This window comes from Phasianus colchicus, chromosome 4 (assembly GCF_987193195.1).
Source record: "Phasianus colchicus chromosome 4, bPhaCol1.hap1.1, whole genome shotgun sequence".
NCBI classification, from domain to species: Eukaryota; Metazoa; Chordata; class Aves; order Galliformes; family Phasianidae; genus Phasianus; species Phasianus colchicus.
The window spans coordinates 29,280,248-29,293,987 of NC_143439.1; the positions used below are offsets into that span (position 1 = coordinate 29,280,248).

Below are 13,740 nucleotides of genomic sequence, written 5' to 3' on the forward strand. Positions count from 1 at the left end.
CCTTTTATTTCCTTTCCTGTCATCTTCCACCCCTGTTTTTCTCTCATGGTCAGAGCACAGGTTGCACTTGTGCAGTTAGCAATAGCCTTTCTCTGCTGAGGCATTTTTCAAGTGGAACTGAAAATGTGTATTTATTACTGATTTCTCATCACTTGTTGCTTGCTGTTACAGAATCAATTACCAGTGGGATTTCAGCTGTTTGTAATATCTGTTCACTTAGGTCACTGACAAATTAATAGTTGACTTCAGCTGTAGGGCTTTGATCACATGACTTTGATAACTTAGGGAATAAAAGACTGCTTTGCCTTGCTTTTAGAAATAATGTTTGGCTCTGTGATTCAGCTTCTTGGTAAGTTACCTACAATTTATATGAAAGATCTTCTGTATCTCTTATAACTTTCTAGCAGTTCTGATGCAGAAAATAGGTTCCTTCAAGTGCTTATCCACAGGGAGAAGCTGGCTGGGGAACGGCCACCAGAGAATAAGCAACACGTCTCAAGTAGCTACATGGGAATATCCATCCTGTATGCTCACAGAGGGTATGTGTCTTTCTGGAAGATACTGTCTGTTTGGTGTCTCAGGGCTTAATCATCCACAACCTGGATGAAACAACTTATCAAGATACTAAATGGTGCAGCAGTTGTCTGTGCAACACCTGTGGACCCTGCTAAAAGCAAGATTACATGATTTCAGTGTCCTGTTAAGGGATAGTCATGCAAACTCTTGATCAGATTCTCTCAAGTCTTTTCCAGGCACGTTCTCAACAGGCTTCACAAGGAGGATTGTTCTCTTTTGGTCTTAATATGGTATATCTTAATTCCCTGCAGTGTTAGAAGAGACTAATCAGTACTGGTTAAATGTGTTTCTGGTTTATTTTGTGCAGTTCTACTGCAGAATGAAATAGAGCTATCAAAAAAAGAAAAAAAAAAAAAGAAAAGCCCAGATGAAGTGAGAAGGAAGTAAGGGATGACAAAGGAAAATGATAAGAGGCAAACGGGCTGTGGACTCTTTGCTAACCCACCATTCAATCATTCCCCTCATCAACAAGTCACCTACTCCTACTGGGTGTATCCTTCTTCTACTTCATTCTTTCCCAAGTCAGCATGAAACTCCTCATCAGTGCAGTGAGATATGAGTGATGCCACAGTCAAGAACTCTTCAATGCCTCACCTCTGCAGGTCATACCAAAGAACAAGGATGTCACTTCAAAAATGTGGTTTTTTTCTGTTGTCAAGCTGCTGGAGCTTCAAAGTGACTGTCTGTGCTTTCATGCAGTTTGATGCCTGTGTTTGTAGGGTTTATACATTAAAGCTGGCTTCAGGCAGTCTGCGATAGCTAGTTAGCTCACTCCACGCAGGGCCAAAACCCTCTAAGAAACATAAGACTTTTAGTTTCTCTGGCTTAATTTGGTTCAGAAGACCATCTTGCAGGATGAGAGTAGAGAGATCATTGGTTCTAACTGGGAATTTAAATTAAATTGTTTAGCAGTTCTGGGATGTGGTCAGCACAAGAGATGAACTGAGTAGGCTGTGAGTAATGGCAATTTCTGACTATTGTTTTTTTAAGTACAAAATAGAAAATATTTCTCTTCTGATACTTCTGGAAATGACCACTGGAAGTTCTGAATCAATGTAGTGTAGTGAAATACATGTCCTCAAATCCTCTTTCAACAACTTCTTGGAGAGCATAAGATATTGAAGCTCTGGAGTCTCTTAATGCTAACTTCAGCTTCAAAACCACCACTATTTTGACACTTAAAACGTCAGTTTCTTGCCATCATCTTGCTGTGACTGTGCTGTGCCGTTTTGTCCAAGAGGAGATTGCCCTTTTTTTTTTAAAGGCTGTGCTTAATCTAGTTATGGAAGGTATGTTCTTTCATCCATTAAGCTGTGCTCTCATCAGAGCTCTTCAAAAGGAGTCTTATTTTTTTAATCAGTGTTCATCCTCCCTCCAAGGACTTGGGGGAGTTTAAATAAGAGAATGATAGACTTCTAGATGTCTCCATGCCATTTCCTCTGAAACAAAAGTAGTAGGTCTGAGTCATCCTTGCAGTATTCCAGTTTTATGCTGAAATCAATTGAGATACACAGGATAAAACTGGAGTAATGCTTCAGTGAATCATCTCAGCAGAAACTCAGGGTTTGTAGCATCCTCCTATCCAGTGCTTCATGGAGCACACTGCTGAATGAACTGTGGATGCTTTTGTTGCATTAAATTAGTTTTTCAGAACAACTTCCTCATGTTTTTGCTGGGATAGCAAGAAAGGGGAAAAGCAAAGGTGCAGCTTGTCCTCATCTATTTTTAGTCTTTACTTTCTGTGATTTATTATCTGAGATACTGTTGTTTTTTTGTTTTCCCTGAGAGCGGGCATTCATTGCAGTGTCTATTCAATATTTCCATTTATTCAATTAGGCTGAGAGATCTAAACCTACAATATGAGATGCTAGTGAAGTTTTTGCAGTCTGTCAAATAGAAATTCCTCTTCTGTTTAAGGAGAACTGCTTTCTATGGAGAAAGTGTCAGGAACATCTTAATGTCTTTGTTTTGTAAGTACCTTATTTTTTTATCAATGCCTGATGAAAACTGTATAACGGTTTCATATTCTGAATATTGGTTTTCCGGTTTACAAAGGTTGAGGGAGCGATCAAGAGTTATCACATTGCTAGAGGGTATTAAAAAATATAAAGTGTGATGAGAAGGGCTCAGTGTAACTACTAGCAACACATAAAAATGAATAATGTGCAGATTAACAGTTTTGATGCTGTTTCCATTAGCCTTATCTATGAAAGCTAGAGCAACTGCCTGCCCTGCCAGTTAGTCCTCTCATCTCCCCTGGCTCATTGCTATTTGTCCTCTTGGCTTGTCCAGGCTTCAGCATGAATCTCCAGCAAATGCTGACTTGCAGTGAAAAGGGAGAGGGAAAGGAGAGAGGAAAAGTCTAGGAAGACTGTTGGAGTTCACTGCCCAATTCTCCTGTCATGGAAAAAAATAAGATGGTTTAGGAACACTCTGTCTTATGTACAGGCTGTGTTGTCATGGGTGCTCACACAATGTCCAGGAGGCAGGTCGATCTGTCTGCCTCTTCCAAATAGAAAGGGTGGACATTTCAATAAGAAGTGGTTGGCAAACACAGCCAAATACTGCTTGATCTATCACTAGTGCTATCCAACAGCATCACAAGCCTATAACAGGAGTGACTGGTGATAGTTCTTCCCAATTGGCACACAAATTATGAGTGTGGTATTCATAAGATCTCCAGGTAAACAGTTTTTGGGAGTGATGAATCTAGAAATACATGTGAGAAGTTTCTAGTTAAACCTCTACTAAATATTATAATCTGATTGCAATACACATATATGATAAAATGTCTCACAGTAAGTAGTGCAGAGCATGCTGTCCTTGTTGAACCTGGGAGAGACAGAAGAAAATTGCAAAGGTTAGAAACCAAGTCAAGCAATCAACCAGGGAGCTGGGAACAACTACCATGTATGCTGTCAAATTAAAAGTAACCCATTAAAGATTTAAGCAGAGTGGGCAGTGCTCTTGCCCATTAGCTAAATGCCCCTGTTGAGTCACTACATAAGCTCCTGATCAAACTGAATATATATTGTAAAATGAAAACAAATGTCAAACCCCTAAATGAGGCGAGTTCTAAATGAAACTCGGGTATTATACTGGGAAATTATTGAGAAACTTTAGATGAGAGAGCAAAGATATTTGGAGTGAAGATTTCCAGAGCAACATATAGACAGCAACAGTGATGACAGTCACATTTCCAAAGCCTTAGACTTTATTCTTTTCCTACTACTACAAAACATATTAAGGTAAAGATAATTCCTCTTCCTGAATAAGAGAAACAAGTGACTTCAAGCATGAGATTAATATCCTGAGGGCTTTTTTGATCTTAACTTTCTAAGATCAACGTAGCTGGTTGTTTTTTTTTTTATATTTTGTATATATATATGTATACATACATAGTTGATGTTGACAAAATCCTTCAACTTGAAGATAAATTGACCTGAAACAGAGGAGTATAGAGTAGTTTCACTTATGGTTCAACCAAGAGGCAAGCTTTAATTAGGCTGTGTGATAGTAACCTCCATTTAAAAAAAAAAAAAAATGTATTTTTACTTTGAATAATGCATTTGTTGCTAACATCTATGATGGGGTTTCATTTCAATACGTAGACTTGACTCTTTTGACCTGGGAGTTCCTCTGAAGTGTTCAGTTTCAATTTGGCCGTCTACATGTCTGCACTGAGGAAGAAACATAATGGTGAAAACAGGCTTTGCAAAACCTCGCAGCCTTGGTTCTTTGCCCAATGATACACTAGAGAACTTGGCTATATGAATGTATATGTTCTTGCAATATCAGAGATGAAGAAAAATGGGAATCAGAATTACATCTAGAGCATGTTCTCCCTCCCTTCAAGAACACTACTGTAACATGATCTCCATTGCTGTTTGGTGAGTAAAGACTATGTCTACAGCCTTTGCTGAACAGCAGGTCCGAAGAAAGCCTCAAACGTAGGAGCTACCAAGATTTAATTCCTTGAATGTTCAGGGAGCTGAATTTGATGGATAATCAATCGCATCTACTTTTTCACTGTAGCAGTGTGGCCACCGTAGGAACTAATGGGGTCACTTGGCAGAATTGACAGTGTAGATACAGGCTGGTGGGGCAGTCCTTTGGTACTTAGCTCCTGTCTGAACAGAGGGTTTGGGTAATGTCTTCATTCCCCACAGAAACTCTCCAACAGAAGATTTATTTTTCCAAGTGGATTTCATGTTCCAGCAGCAACAATGTCATGAAGTGTTTGTTCTTTGTGTGTTTGTGTGTGTGTGTAGACAGTAGAGGACTTTTCTTTTTAAGACAGGAAAAAGAAGTGGAGAGAAGTTTCAAGATTTTTTTCTTATTATACAGAAATGAAAGGACTGTTTGTTTGTTTACTTTGTTTTTGCTTTAATATATTTTACTAATTGCATTTATGTAACTTTTTCCTTTCTCTCATTTTTGGCCTTCTGACACTTCTAAAGCTTATCAGCATGTTGAAAGATAGGGGTTTTCAAGTGTTGGAGGGCTGGGCTTGTTTTTTCTGAAGTCACTGGGAGGTTTCTGACTAACTTTAGCAGGGAGGGTGAAGGTGAGCAATCCTTGCCAGCTGACATCAGACAAGAAGATGAATACCTCCATGCTCATCTTCTGAGAATTCAAGACTATTTTGATATCTTTAAATAGGTGACATAAAAAGTGACTTCTAGACAAGCCTCTAAAAAATTTTTCCTTTCAAAATGTTTTCTCAGCCACTCCTTTTACTACTTCACTTCTTTGCTCAGAAGAACTATTCACTGTTCTCCACTCATGCCCAATCCTTCACTCATATGTCTATGAATAAGGTTCTCAGTGCTCCAACTCTTTAAATCATAGAGGTGCTGAGTGGAAATGACATCGTGAGGTTATCCAGTCTAATCTCTCACTCAGTCTCTCATTAAACAATATTTGTGCAAGAATCTTACAAACATCAATCTTTTTTTACCAACTGACAGTATCTGATGAAAAATTCAGGACATCTGCAGCGATGTGATCACTCCAGTTTAATTTCTGTTCCTTTTAGTCATTCTTTCTACTTAATTGGAATTTTCTCTCTAGTTAATTGGAACTATGGTAGGTTGCTAAGTCTCTCAGCCTTTCAGCTGGCCCCTTCCATGGTTTTTATCTTTCCCTCCACTGAATTGTCCAACCTCTTGTTAGTGAATAAATTGCTTGTTATGGTGCTAGTTCTTGAGCTAAGATCTTTTGAAAGACTTAACTTCTGTCTGTCCCCAGATGAATTAATATTTTTCCCTTTTGGTCTTGTGAAGAGCCCATTTTTTTCTTACTGCACCCAAGATCATTGAGCACACCTGAAAGAGGAGGATAACAAAGCACTATGAATGTAATCTTGCATACAAGCTAGGAAGCAATGCTTTATTGGTATTTATGTTGGAGTGCTCTGCAATAAAAACCATCTCCTGAGTCATGCAATACTTGTTTTTCCACTATCCTCTCCAAGATAGCAACTCTGCTGCCTGGTGATTAGGGTAATAAACAATTGAGTAAGAAAACTTGTTCTTCCTACCCACCACAGACAGCAGGTAAGCCATGTCATGAGTTTTTCTCAGCTTCAAATGTCTGTTTCTTCCCATGAGTGAAGAAGATAAAGACAGAGATCAGATAAGGGCAGATGGGAGTCAGAGCATGCTGGAATGGTAGGTGGGGGGAAGATGACCAAAAGGAAGAGAACTGCAAGGTATTCACTTTCGAGGAGCCATGGTGAGCTTCCAGACAGAGAGCTGAGACAGCAGCAGAAACATTCATTAGAATGACTGTTTTAGCTTATTGGACAATTAGCCTGATAATTGTGCCACTTACTTATTATAATGGTCCCAATATGTATTAATGAAGTTAATGGATGCTATACAAGAAAATTAATAATGAAATTATTTTAGAAATACTCTGAATATGCAATCTCTTTCAGTCATGATGCAGAACATCTCTGTAGGATGCTTAAGTAAGCTGCAAATCACTGTGTCACAGCATCAGGCACACTTGCCACTGTTCAAAAGACGTGCTTGTTTCTCAGAAAGAAAAATATGCTCTGAGTGTAATACCTCTTGCCATTGGGATTGTAGCGGGAGCCTTAGGATGTTTGCACTACTGAAACAGAGGGATTCTTCAGCTATATAGTGAGGGGTGCACATTGGTGGAGGCCTTGCAGTGCTTTGCTTCTACCGACAGCAAGGCAGTATGTTGCCTGTCTCATCCTTGTCTTCCTTTGTGTGCTGCCTCTTCATCAAGTGTGGATGGTGCCTTTGCCTACAGGCCATGGCATTCCTATTTATGGCCTGCTCAGCATAGTGTCAGAGGAGGTTAAGAAACCTTCACCCAAGGAAACCACCTATTATTCTCTTTTTATAAAACAAAGGTCATTTGGGCTGCATGTACCTATTGAAATTAAAAGTGCAAGATGAGAGAAGTTAAAACCACCCAGGTGTGATTGCTGAGACAGGGATAGCCAGCAGGCCAAGGATCCTAGAGGAGTAATGCAGCCTTGAGAAAGTCATAAAGTCCTAAGGGAAAAGGCATAATTCTGATGACAACTTGGCAACATCAAGGATCAGCATTTTATTTTGCAGCAGTGGAGGCAGCCCCTTTCTCACCTGCACCAAGAGGGATGCATCAGTTGCCCTGCTGGGATGGTGAATGCGCTAATTCCCAGTCTCCTGGTTTGTTAGTCTGTTACTATTGCATCTATTAGTCAGTAAGTAATTGACATGCCCTAAGTATCCAGCTTGTGGAGTTTGTCTGTGCACAGCTCCCACACCAGCCCAGTGGGAGGGCTGCATATCTGTGAGAATAAGACTTTCTTATTCATTTTTAATGAGCCTGGGGCACCCTCTTTCTGTCAGGGCTGCCTCCCCTATGCTGGGCAGCCATCAACATTGCTGCTTCAGCAACTGTTCCATCCCCTACCTGCTGCTCTGCCTGCACTGGGAGTGTTTTGCAGTCAAATCAGTTCCTTTCACCAGCTCTGTGCTGGTGCTGACACAGCAGACAGAAATGAGTGGTCTGGCAGTGGCTGCTTAATGTCATGGTGCTCTTTTTGGATCTCTACAGCCTGCAGTAAGACCTGAAATACCACGCAAACCTGTAGTAGATTGACCAGGTGGGGTTGCTCTCAGCAGAAATACAGCTTCAGCCTGCTGGTTGTACAACCTCTGTGCCCCAGACAAGTCTGGGGCTGGAATCTATGAATCCTGCCTCCAACAGCTATGCTAATGCTCCAGCTAGACATGAATGATTTGCACTGATTCGTGTGGAGCAATCTGCCTCCTGGGCAGCTGTATGTCTAAAAATGCAATATTTAATACCTCCATTAACTGTCTTTTTATCAAAGGGACAGGATGTAGCACACCTCAGTGGATGCCTTGGCTTTATGATGGTATGATCTGTTTTTAAAGGACAAGCTGTTCTGAATGATAGAAAATAGTCTGGTACTTAAAACTAACTGTGGATGCTGCATAATGAAGGCTAACTTCTAATGGACTGAAAACTTCGTAAACCTGACAAATCCAATAAAATAAAGGTAATTATGCCTTGCGTTCCAGGCATTTTTAGCACACGAACAATGTGTGTTCAGGAAGAATAAAGCTTCACTGAAAATGCAGGGGAAATAATTACACCTGGTATTCATGGGGCTGTAACAAGATATTGTTTACAGATCTCCACTGGTTGTGAAATTGTCTATACTGAAGAAACTGGATGTACTAGAAACTAAAAATTGAAGGAGCATAAAACATGTAATACTGTAGTTACAAGCCACATAAAATCTTATTGGATCTGTGATAAATATTTGTGCCATAGCAATTTTACTATTTTACAAACTACTTTCCCTGGGGGATGGTTAAAGAATATAAGGACACCTTATTTATCGGTTTTAAAGCCTAGCTGCTCCCAAGATCCATGATGAGTGTGTAACGTACGTGTTCACTAAAGTATCCAATTAATTGTTTAGTTTTGTATTGAAAAGATTCTTTTTTGATTAAAGTTTCTATCAGTAGGCAGATGCTTCATCTGCCATTCTACATAAATAAAAGCAGAATAGGTCCCCAAAGTGATGTTGTTTTGAAATTGAAACCATATATTAAAGAAAATTCCCCATGGAGGATGGGAGCCCGTGTTTCAGAGTTCAATGAAAACACAGATACTGCATTCAACTGCAGTACAGCACTTTTAGAAGTTGTCTGTGGGACTTGGGATAAGTTGTACTGCACATCTAGAAAGTGTTTACCTCAAACTCCCAGTGTACGCTTTGAGGTTTGAGGATGGGGAGTGAGTGTGTTTGAAGACTGAGATAAGATCTCCTGAGAAGAAAGGAAATATTTTCTCTATTCACGTATTTTAAACTTCAGGAAGAGCTCATTTGGGCAGGTAGTTTTTTTCTTTTATTCTTTTTTCTTTTTATTTTTTAGCAACAACAACAAAAGCACTTAGCTAATTTCTTATTTATTTGTCTTTGCTCTTTATTGATTGTTCCTTTTCTCCCCTTCTGTTAATTTGTATCCCAACCTTTCTTTGTGTATGAAAGATATGTAAAATATTAAAACTGAAATTAGTCTTTTCTTTAGATTACTATCTCTTTTTCCTCTACTGCTTTTTCTTAAAACTGTAAACTTGCTCCTACTCAGCCCTCCAGAAGAAAAGAATACCTTCACCTGTTTCTCATAGCCTCCTATCTGCTAGCTTCCTTTTGTAGTGAGAAGGATTATCCCTTGTGCTAGGATACAAGTGTTTCAATTATTCTTTACAGAAATGCTTGCTAATTATCTTTCAGGTCGAACAGTCTCAGGATGTGGTCTGCATGTTAGCACTGAGTCGTCTCTGTGGATCCAGAAGAATTCATTTGAAGAAGAAAGCAGAAGAAGCTGCCGTGAGCCACTACAGGTGATCTGCCACAACTACACTAGTGAGGGTGAACACCTAAGAGCCTGGTGCAAACCTTTGTGCTGCTGAATGCCTAGCTGATGGTATACAAGAAAGGCACCTTAAGAGTTAAAAGATGTCTTTCACCATGTTAAAAGAGTTAAAAGAGTTAAAATGATGTCTTTCACCATGCAGTAGTGGTGCAGGTTTGGTGTGTGCCTTCTGTAGGGCTGGTGCTTTGTGATACCAAAATCTATCAGTATTTCTTCTCTAAATGAAAAGTCTTCTATCCACCTTTTTGGGGGGACAGAGGTAGAGAAAGTAGGGAGGAATTGCTATAGAGAATAGATATATCCTTGTGGTTCCATGTTGGATGGTGACAAGAACAGTGATAGTTGAGGGAACGTGTTTCTATTTCAAAAGCAAAGCTGGCTGGGAAGCTACCCAGAAATCTGGATACAGTCTCTTTAAATTCAGGGCATACAGAGGAATCAAGGATTGCTTGGCTCTTTGGTCACTTAGACTTTTGTCAGGTGTATGTTTAGACTCAAGACAATGGTCAGCAGCCAAATACTGACTGAGGCAAGGAAAGTGGGGAGCAGCAAGCTGCTGTGGATGCTCACGGTGCAGCTCCATTCACTGCATGTGCATGGGTTTGTTTGGCATGTACCTGGTGTTGCTTGCACCCCTGGAGTTGTTTTGGGGTTTGCAGCAGAATTTCTTACTTTTGTTGGAGTAAGTGCTACCACATGTACATTCTGCATATCATAATACTGAAACTGAATGAAGTAGCAAGAGGATTATTAAAGTGACAGTCTTAGCCAAAATGCTCAGGGGAACAAGGTTTTCTATGCTGATTCTCAGAGTCATGAAGGGGCATAGCCCCACTGGGGCAGTTTTGCCCATCTGGTGCAGTCAGTTAATTGGAAACTGGACATACCTGAAGAATTAAATGCCAGGATAGGAAGTGCCTTGCAGCTGTAAATAACTTCCTGGAATCCCATCCACTTAAGCACCCTTAACTGGCTGATCACTTTCTATTAGTTATCTGGTCAGGCCCAAGATTAAATCAAAGCTTTGCAACGTGCTGGGACAGCTCTCACAACCATAGGAGCTTTGGCCAGTGGGCCAGCCAAGGCAGTTCACAGTGACAGAAAGGTAAATTCAGTTACCTACCCTTTCACCCTTTATACTTCTAAAACAGTGGCATAAATAGACAAACCAGTCTTCAGCACATCACATGATTTTTGTTTGTGTGTTGTGTATTATAATTCTACAAGCCCAAGCTGGAAATTTATTATTTCTTCCCTTGTTGGCACACAAGTGGGAAAACTCTTGCTTCTACCTGATCTCAACAGATACTTAATCTAGCTGCTATCTCTATAACCTGAAAAAAAGTAGCTAGAAAGATAAGCAGTGAAAGATAAATTGCATTCCACAATTGTCATCGCTCTACCTTCTCTGGTTTCTAGTAGCTTGAGGAAAGAACAAGTGTGTTTTGCAGCATGTCTTAAAAGTCATCAGTCCATAGCAGCTAAGGAGTAATGTGAAATGCTTGCAGTCTGTGTCCAGCAAGCAACCAATATTCAGGCTGAACACTCAAAAAAACCTATGATTTGTGTTGGGAAATGATTTCTTCCTACATCTCAGTCATCAGGAGCAGACAGGAGGTTGGCCTCAGCTCTCCCAGTTTTAACTTGTGTCTATATTTGTGTTTTGTTGTACTTCTACATCTCTTTAAGAGAAAAGCATCAGAATCTGAATTGCCTCTATTGCAGTGTTTATTAATTCTGTTCAGTTTTTCAAAGGTCGTAAATATTAAGAAGTTGTAAGCCCAAAGGAAAAAGTCATTTATCAGCTGAAATCCATGCTTGCAGTCAAAATCAGAGGCAGTAAGATCAACAGTACAAGAATATCAACCAAACACCTGTACAAAATGTAGCAGACCACCCTAGCTCCTACCTAATATACACAATGCAGAATTTTCTGTGAATTGTCTTCAGCAGAACAAGGTTGTTCTTTGCGAGGTGCATGAAAGGTTTGCTTTTTCATCTGCAGCGCTCAGACAGGCATGTAGAGATCTGTTCTTTAGCTACTGGAGTCAATAATTTGAATCGGTTGAAATCATAATAGGAAACTCCAGGTCAGACCCTTGGTATGTGCCAGATCACCAATGCAATCAGTAAAGTAGTGCTTTTGAGGAGGTGTTGAGCCCATATCCTTTAAGCTGTATGAAGGAGGGTTTCACACTGTAGGACGCACCAGGTGCACCCTTTAGGGCTCCAGCTTCACACTGAAGTGGTCACAAAAGCTCAATGGAGTTATACAGCTTTCTTTCACGCCAGCCCAGCTAAACTTTCATTGCTTCCTCTGCTCATGCTCTTTCCTAAAGCTCTTATTGAAAGGAAGAGCAAATTAGAAAAAGTTAATGTACAGTAAATGATTTGATGGTGACTCTTTTTATCATGGTTTCATTTGTAGGGCATTGTCTGTTTTGTTAGCACTTTTCTGGAAAATTGCTTCAACGACTGAAGCTCGAAAAAAAGCCCACAGAAAAGTCAGCAGCTCTTACAGCTCTGAGCCACACGATAGGAGCTATGGCAGGTGTGTCCAACCCATGGCACACAAGCCTCATGCAGCCTGGCACAGCTCAGACTGTGGCCACCCCTGCTCTGTGCTATCATAGTGGCAGCTCTGCCCTGCGGAGTAGCCGAGCCCCAGGCACATGCCCGTGGCACAGCAACAATCAAATATCAAGGTGATTTTCATGCTGTCCGGGATGAAAGCAGGGCATGGAGCGTGGTGTGGTGCTAACTCGAGTTAGGGCAAATAAGTTTATGCATTTTGATTTGTTGGCTGAACACAGTCCTGTGAACAGCAAAAAATACGCTGCTGTGCTTTCCATTTTAACACAGGAATTTGAGAATAGGTTTCAAGATTCACAAAAAAAATCTTTTTTTTTTGTTTATTTGTGACTTCGTTTTCAGTCAATACAAATACAAATTTGAAACTTTCTGAATAGAATACATGGAGCTGCAAAAATCCAACCATGTTTCTTTACACCTTTATAAACCGTCTCTTACCAAAGAGAAATATCCTTCATTTCACAGTCACACCTTATTCACGTCATTGCTTTTTGGCAGTGAGGACATTTCTGAACAACTATTTTGAAAGATGAAGTAGAGAGAGAGTAGAATTTCATCAAAAATCTGATGAATACCTTGAAAGTACAACAAGAATTGCAGCCAGAGCCATCAAACCAGCCTGATGCATTAGCTTCACAAAAATAAGGTCACGTATCCCACTAGTTTTATGTTTTTATTGCTCTTTTTAAAATATGTTTCAATACAAAAACATTGAATACTAAAATAAATGTGGTTACTTTATGTACATTAACTGTAGCATATATTTTATGAAGACTGTTCCAAAAGTAATGCTTCCTATTTTATTCCCATGACATCAGAGGTGGATGTTGCTGTTATCACATTAGAGGCTGAACCTTTCCACCGGTATTCCCTTACATGTTGCTGCCATGTGGCAGATAGCAGCAGAGGGGCAGTCTGACAGAATGGCATCCAACATGGAAGTGTGGATGGAGCAAAAGTGTGTCACTGAATTCCTCATTCTGGAAAAAAACCTGCGCGCGTTGACAATCATTGATGCTTGATAAATCTTTATGGAAACTAACCAGTAGATGTGAGCACAGTGAAATGGTGGGCAGTGCGTTTCAGCGGTGGCAACAATGGATCACCTCTGCTGATGCAGATTGTTACAAGCACAGCATGCAGGCTCCTGTTTGTTGCTGGTGAAAATGCATCACTAATGGTTGTGACTGTTGAAAAAGAGTGCATTGTAGCTGAGAATTTGCTCTATTAGTGTTGTTGTGCTCCTTGTATCTGTTGTGGTTTCCATGGAAGTAAATAGGAGACATTACTTTTGGAGTCACCTACATATATGCAGCCCAAGCCAATTCCTCTTCATTCAGTGCAGCTTAGGCAAGCCAAAAGGTTGGACATCCATGAGCTACTGCAAGCACACCTCACTCTGTGCAGCCAGGAGGACAGCTCTCACTCACTCAGCCACTCATCCCTACTTATCATTCCTGATGTGGCTTGCTAAAATGCTTCTGCAGGGCAGTATACACCAAGCTACACTCCTGCACAGCACAAATGGATAGAAACCTCTGTAATGCACAAAGCATTTGCTCTGTAGCCTCCTACTATACAGTGTCCCTGTAAGTCTTGCTTCCAGACCCAGAGGAATTCTTGTCTTGAGCAC

The 13,740-nt window shown here is 40.3% G+C and overlaps 1 long non-coding RNA gene across 1 annotated transcript; it reads left to right on the forward strand.

The window, feature by feature from the left end:
- Positions 1-449: 449 nt before the first annotated feature.
- On the forward strand, positions 450-13,236 carry LOC149918148 (uncharacterized). The gene is made up of 3 exons (XR_016466409.1): positions 450-539; positions 9,374-9,483; positions 12,926-13,236. It is a non-coding gene; the product is annotated as an uncharacterized LOC149918148 (long non-coding RNA).
- The last annotated feature ends 504 nt before the right edge of the window (positions 13,237-13,740 follow it).